Consider the following 6,607-nt stretch of genomic DNA (forward strand, 5'->3'; position numbering starts at 1 on the left):
GTGATTCTAAACAGGGGCACATGGACCATCCTTGGATAAGGGCTGAAATGTGGGAGAAAACATGAACTTGGATTCTGGCCTCTGCCAAGCACTAAGGTCATGGGTGGGTCACATCATTTCCCTGACTGCAAGTCTTCTCATGTGTACAATTGCCGTGCATCATTGAGGGACACCTTACACATCTCATCACAGTAAACTCCTCTTTAATTAGATGGGGATTTATTTACTTCTTACACCAAAGAAGAGTGGAGGGAGGTCGTACAGGGCAGCTCTATGAGCAGCAGACGACCCTTCCATCTCACAGCCCCACCTTCTAGCGCTGGCTTCCATAGCTCCTGGAGCCCTAGTTTCATACCTGCATTGAGTTCCAGAGAATTAGGGAGCAGAGAAGGCTAAACACAGGAAAAAAGAAATTGTCAATTATACCTCCATAAAGCTAAAGTTAAAGAAAAGAAACCCTACACTGCTCCCTTTCTTTTAAGATGTCTTTCCATAGTCCCCTATTTTATTAGCACAATCCACTGCAAAGAAGGCCATTTCTTCAGGTGGCAATTAACCAGTTAAAAGTCGAGATACTTTTACTAAGGCAGAAGGGAGGCTGAATGTCAAGAGAATGTCCGTATCTGCCTCCTGGGTGGGACACACACTGTATTGATTTGCTAGGGCCGCTGCAGCAAAGTCCCACAGACTAAATGGCTCGAACAGCAGAAACGTATTGTCTCACAGTTCTGGAGGTCAGAGTACAACTTCAGAATGTTAGTGTGCTGGGTTCCTTCTGGCTGGAAGGGAGAATCAAGTCTATGCTTCCCTCCCAGCTTCTGGTGTGCTGGCTATCTGTTTGGAAATCCTTGGCTTCTAGATGCATCACCCCACTCTATGCCTTCCTCTTCCCATGGCATTGTTCTGGTATCTGTCTGTGTGTCCAAATTCCCCATTTTTATAAGGACACAGTCATATTGGATTTGATTATCTGCCAAGACCCTCTTCCCAAATAAGGTCAAATTCACAGGTACTGAGTGTCAGAATTTTTTTGGGGGGGGATCCAATTCAACCCATGACACCTACTTAGCTATGTTCACAAAGCCTTGCTACCCACATTTTCCAGTCTATATGTTCTACTCCTTGATCCTTAGGCTTCCTCTAGTCCAGTTTTATGATTTTCATGTCTGTTGCCTTATCATCTCTCATCATTGGCCCTTAGAACTAGAATCTCAGGGTCCACCTCTTCTTTTCCCTCTCAGTTCATGTCACAGATTCAGACCCCGCTGGTTTCACATTCAGCTCTCCACCTGCTTCTTTCTGCTTCAACACACCATTGGGTCCTAACCCTGACAGCCCACCGCATTTATTAGCCCTCCATCTGCATGACCTCCTGACCATGAACCCAGGTTGCTCAGATCCTCTGACACCCCTGGTGTCTCGGTGCTGCCTCACAGCTGGCCCTGTCCAGCTCCTGCCCAGCTCAGCTCACAGAAAGAGAGCATAAGACCATTGTTGCTAGGAAGAATTACAGGATTATTTTGTTTTTGTTTTTGTTTTTTGTATCTGATGAAATAGCTCCACTTGAAATAAAAAAATGCCTTACCCAGGGCTTCCCAAATTGGCTTCTGGGGTGGATTATATTGTTTAAAACAGCAGAGGATGGCATCGGGTAGGGATTAAACTGATGCACTCAGAAGCCCATATCCAGCATCTATTCACAGCTTCCAGAAATAAGAGATCAAGAGGGATACAGGGCAGCCAAAAGAATCTATGGAGGAAGAAGTAGGTCTAAATTAAATATTTTTCAGAGTTTTCCAGGAGGCATTAGCATGTTAAATATTAAGCAGAGCAATCTCCATCTGACTGCTACAGGAGTATTACAGTGGAAGGAACGCCTCTACAATCCCTGACATGGTGGGAGGGGGATAAGGGGCCACAGAGCTGGGAACATTCATCAGAAAAAAAGCAGTGGCTTCCAGCAAAAGGTTCACAGATGCTGCCTTCTAATTAAAATTTTTTAATTTTAGAATGCAATTTTATAGACTCTATACCTGCAAATGAACGCCTCACACCACATGGTGTCTCCGGGTATCCTGTGAAGGGGAAAAGGCAGGGCAGCTTCCGATGGCTTATGTCTCACTCTGTGCCCCTGATCTTCTGCCTTGTGCTGCCAGAAACCAAAGAAGGGGGAATTAAATTAAAATAAAACACCGGGTGTCCTGTGTGGGTTTTAAAGTTGTCTGGGCCAGGAAACGAGGTTGTGTCCTTTTAAAATGGCAGAAGTAAGTTTCACGGGCTGTCTCTGTTGCTTCTGAGATACAAGGAGTCAGTGAATTCAGAGACCCTGGGCCATGAGCCCAAGAAGCTCTCAGGCATGGTGGTGTCAACCTCATGCTAAGGAAGGTGGTTTGGGAAAAGAACAAGTAAAAGTATGGGAGCCCGTAACAGCTTTCATCCTTGACCAAAACATACTTTTTCCCTGAGCCCAGATACGACCTTGGTGCTCTCAAGTAACCGCTAATAGCTGATCAGAATTTGCAACTTAGAGTGAATGCATTTCCCATCCTTGGTCTAGAGGAAACTTTACTGAAGACGCAAGCCGGGACCTTGAGGATTTAAAATTGTAAAGAAGAAGTCTAAACACATTTCTTTAGGACACAATGTAAGAGCAAGGTTAACACTTTGAAGGTGAGGTCTCCTGTTCCCTAAAGTAAGAATGCCAAATTGTTGTCATTCTGAGTACCAACCCATTGTCACTTGAAGCATATTTGAGACGGGGGGAAAAGTGTGTTGATTATTAGCAGTGTGTGCCGTGGTCATGGAGAAAGAGAAGGGACTCCCTCTGGGAGGCGTTATTCCTGAATTTGGTGCAACGCAGGAGGATCCGAACCCAAATGAAGATTTAGATCAAGGTTCTCAGACTATAAGTCAAAGTCAAAACCCTTCAGGTCTGACTTTTTGCCTGGTATCAGAGGCTGGAAACCTCATCTAAAAAACTCCATGTGGACATTTGTGTAGGAGCTAAGTCCAAAGGAGTTCGGTTACTACCCTAAATCCACTGGTTTTCCATCCACGATTCATAGGGACTAAGAAGTAGGGTTCATAGGAGAAGGCAAGTTCCTACACTGGATTATCATAAGCTAAAGGCTAATGGATGTGTCAGCTCAGGTAGGTCGTGAAAGTATCATGCTAACTGGTGGCCCCCATGCCCTCATGATATCCTTCGTCAGGTGGCCCTCTCAGCTCATGATAGTTCCTACTCTAGCCTGGAACCGACTGTTACGAACTTACTCTGTTCTTTGAACCAAGAACCTTCATTTCTCCGTTTTAGATATAATGAATTCTCAACTCAAGGATTTCTTAAATCTTCTGGGTGCTATTCTAGGCACTAAAGATACAACAGAGAAAAAGATAAAGTCCCAGACTTTGTGGACGTCACATTCCTGGGTGGGGGGAAGGAGAGGAAGTGAGGTCAGAATTAGGGACAAGGCCTGAATGAGTAGAGCCATGTAAACTCTGGTGTGGAGTTTGGATTTTTGGCACAGCCAGAGTAGAGTTTAAGGTACAAGAACAACGTAATTTGATTAATTACTTTTTAAAGGATTACTCTAGTTGCAGGGTGGGAAATAAACTTTAGGAGAGGAAAGTGTGGAGATGATTAGTGTGTCAGAGATGCAAATAAAGTTAATTGTATTTGGAGTAAGAGGGGCTGAGGTGGAGATATTGACAAGAGGTAGTAATGGGGTGCATCTTAAAGGGAGAGTTTAGAGTCCTTGCCAGCTATGTGGATGTGAGGTAAGGGAATAAGGAATATTTAGAATGTCCAACTAACTGGTAGGCCTGATCTTCTAGAAATGTGTGAGCACAAGGTAATAAGGAAGTCTCAGGAAGAAGTCATCTGGTGGGAGAGGGAACCAGGATGTGGTAGACACACTCTATGATGGCTTGGCCCCAGTGAATCACACCCTTGAGTTGACCCCTGCCCTTGAGCATGAACAGACATGTGCCTCACTTCTAACCAATAGAATATGGTAAATGTCATGTATGTCATGTCTGTGATTTCATTACATGTGGAAGAGTCCAGCTGAGCAGACTGCAGGGAGAGATCCTGCTGGTGATCTTGCAAAAGCAAACAGCTGTGTTATGAACATTGAAGAAAACCGTGTAGCAGGGAATTGTGGGAAGCCTCTAGGATCTGAGATAGCCTCCAGACAACAGTCAATAAGATGGGCTTTCAGTTATACACCAGAAGGAAATGAAATCCCCCACAGTATGAATAGTCTTAAGAGTAGATTCTTCTCCAGTCTGGCCTCAAGAGAAGGGAATGCCCAGTTGAGACTGACTGCAGCCCTGTAAGACCCTGAGCAGAAGACAAAGGTAAGTTATGCCTGGATTCTTGACTCATGGAGCTGCACAGCCTTAGCCCTCAAAGGAGAAGGTGAGTCAAAATTCATCCTGATACAGGTCACAAAGACTGATCTTCTGGCCCAGTCCTACATCCACTGGACTCCCTAAGTCATAGCAAGGCAGGGGGAGGGGAATAAAGCTATGAATAAGAATTTGAAAAAGTTGTTTGAGAACCATTCCTCTTCACTCTATAGCATAAACAAACAGTGCGGCTGGCAGCTGGTGGTCTTGAATGCACCAGTATGAACAGGAGCATGGAAGAACCCAGAGGAAAAGGTAACAGTGGTGTGCCCAGTAGAGATGTCCATCGCACTTCCTCAGGGCCAGTTCCCAGCCTAAGAGGTACGAGTTGCATGTCCCCATAAAGGTGGTGGCACCCTCCTCAGTGGTGATACTCAGGGAGATGGAATTAAAACAAGGACACATGGCAAATGAGGACGCCAAATTATACCTGGGCAGACAGGTAACCAGAGGTAATGGGTTTATTAAATGGACCGGATTCAATGCAGTGTAAATAGGGTGCAATTTCATTTCTGTCTTGACCACTATCTTCAAACAAGCTGCAGAGAATCCTTCTTCTTTGCCCAGTGAAGAGGCGGGCCCCTTGCGCAGACTGAGTTTCTGGGAATTAGAAGAATCTCATTTGAGGTATTAAAAAGTCCAGTGGAATTTAAGTGGAAAGGTCAGATTTTATTGAATTCAAGTGTGTTTCTCCTCCTGTTAGCCTTGATCCAAGGCTCAGAAATCAGCAGTGACAAAAAAGGACAAGGTCTGGAGTTCCTGCTGGCTCCCGAGCTTTCTGCTTCGCTGGGCCAATGCAGAAACCATGATCTATCTTCACATAATGTTCTCAAGGCTCCAGGAACTTCTCCATATCCTGCTTCAATGCTGCAAAGAAGAGCCTGTCATGCCCACTGCGAAGCCAGCATCCTTCTTGGGTGGGAGACCAAAATGGTCTCACCACGGGCACACAACCACAAGTTCAATGTATGGTTCTTTCCCTTCCCACATTGTACTGTGAGATAAGGGGAAAAACTCACCTCCTACTCCTAGAGATTTCCCCTGAAGGGTTTTGCTTGATAAATCAGACTTCATTCTTAAAACTGTTTTAAGATCTCTTTTTGTCAAACTGAAAATTTCTGAGCTATTCATTTAATACTCAAAAGGGGGTAGCATATGTGATACCTATTTTCGTGACAGTTAAAAGAAATACTAACCAACTGTCTTCAAAAGAAAAGAAGACCCTTTAATTTTATTGATTTTATGATCAAGTGAACACGTGCATTTCAGTTTTTTTTCACTCTGTGAATCTTATAGGAAAGAGTTTTGTATTTTTCTCAATGATTAGAAATAAGGACTAAGTGAATTCCTAGAGGCAAATTTATGTAATAAGTGTTTCAAACCTATCTCATTATAAACCCAGATACCTCTTTAGGTTTTTCCATTCTACATTTTACATTTTTATATTCATCACATTTTATTTTCTTCAATCAGGAGTTAATTTGATGGTGGTGTGCTCTCAGGATCTAACATTTATTCCCAGTCACATCTGTAGTAGACATAAACATCTTTAATGTTTATCTTTCATCATTCTGCCCCTGAGGATTCCAATTAATTTCACTGAGATACTACACAGAAAACTGTTGGGAACTACTTCTATCCCTATTTCAATAAAAGTAAGACTTGAAATTCTAGAGGATAAGAATTTACTCCTTTATCTATCTATCCACATGTAGATATATATTGCAAATAGATTTGTTAGAGTTTTTAACACTTGGCTTTCAAAGACAGCCATTCTAGAAGGTCATCTAGTTTTGAGAGACAGTTGACCTACTTTACTTATATGACCCAAAAGCCCCAACACAGTAAGCAGCATGCACCCATACTCTTGATGAGGACAGGAGGCTGGAAACGATCAGGACATTTCAATGCTGTTACTCTAATCATCACATCAAAGTGTATACCAAATGCCCATCCCACAAATCAAGAGACGGGCCCCTTGTGCTCCTATGGGAGGAACTGAGAAGAAAAATCCGTATATCAGGATTTCCACAATACAAAACAGAGGAGGGGATATCAAAATAAGGAATCTCCTAAGTTGAAGCAGCTATAGGCCACATCATTAAAATTTTTTTTTCTGAAAATAAAACTCCTACAAATTCATTGTAGAAACTTGTCAAAATACAAGATAATGAGAAATAAATAAATAAAACTCACC

The 6,607-nt window shown here is 43.1% G+C and overlaps 1 long non-coding RNA gene across 1 annotated transcript; it reads right to left on the minus strand.

The window, feature by feature from the left end:
* Positions 1–220: 220 nt before the first annotated feature.
* Positions 221–2,385, minus strand: LOC118908821 (uncharacterized). Its single transcript, XR_005023370.2, has 3 exons — positions 2,034–2,385; positions 1,586–1,750; positions 221–392 (listed from the first exon to the last, which is right to left on the minus strand). It is a non-coding gene; the product is annotated as an uncharacterized LOC118908821 (long non-coding RNA).
* Between the last annotated feature and the right edge of the window lie 4,222 nt (positions 2,386–6,607).

The sequence above is a fragment of the Manis pentadactyla genome, chromosome 18 (genome assembly GCF_030020395.1).
Source record: "Manis pentadactyla isolate mManPen7 chromosome 18, mManPen7.hap1, whole genome shotgun sequence".
Lineage (NCBI taxonomy): Eukaryota > Metazoa > Chordata > Mammalia > Pholidota > Manidae > Manis > Manis pentadactyla.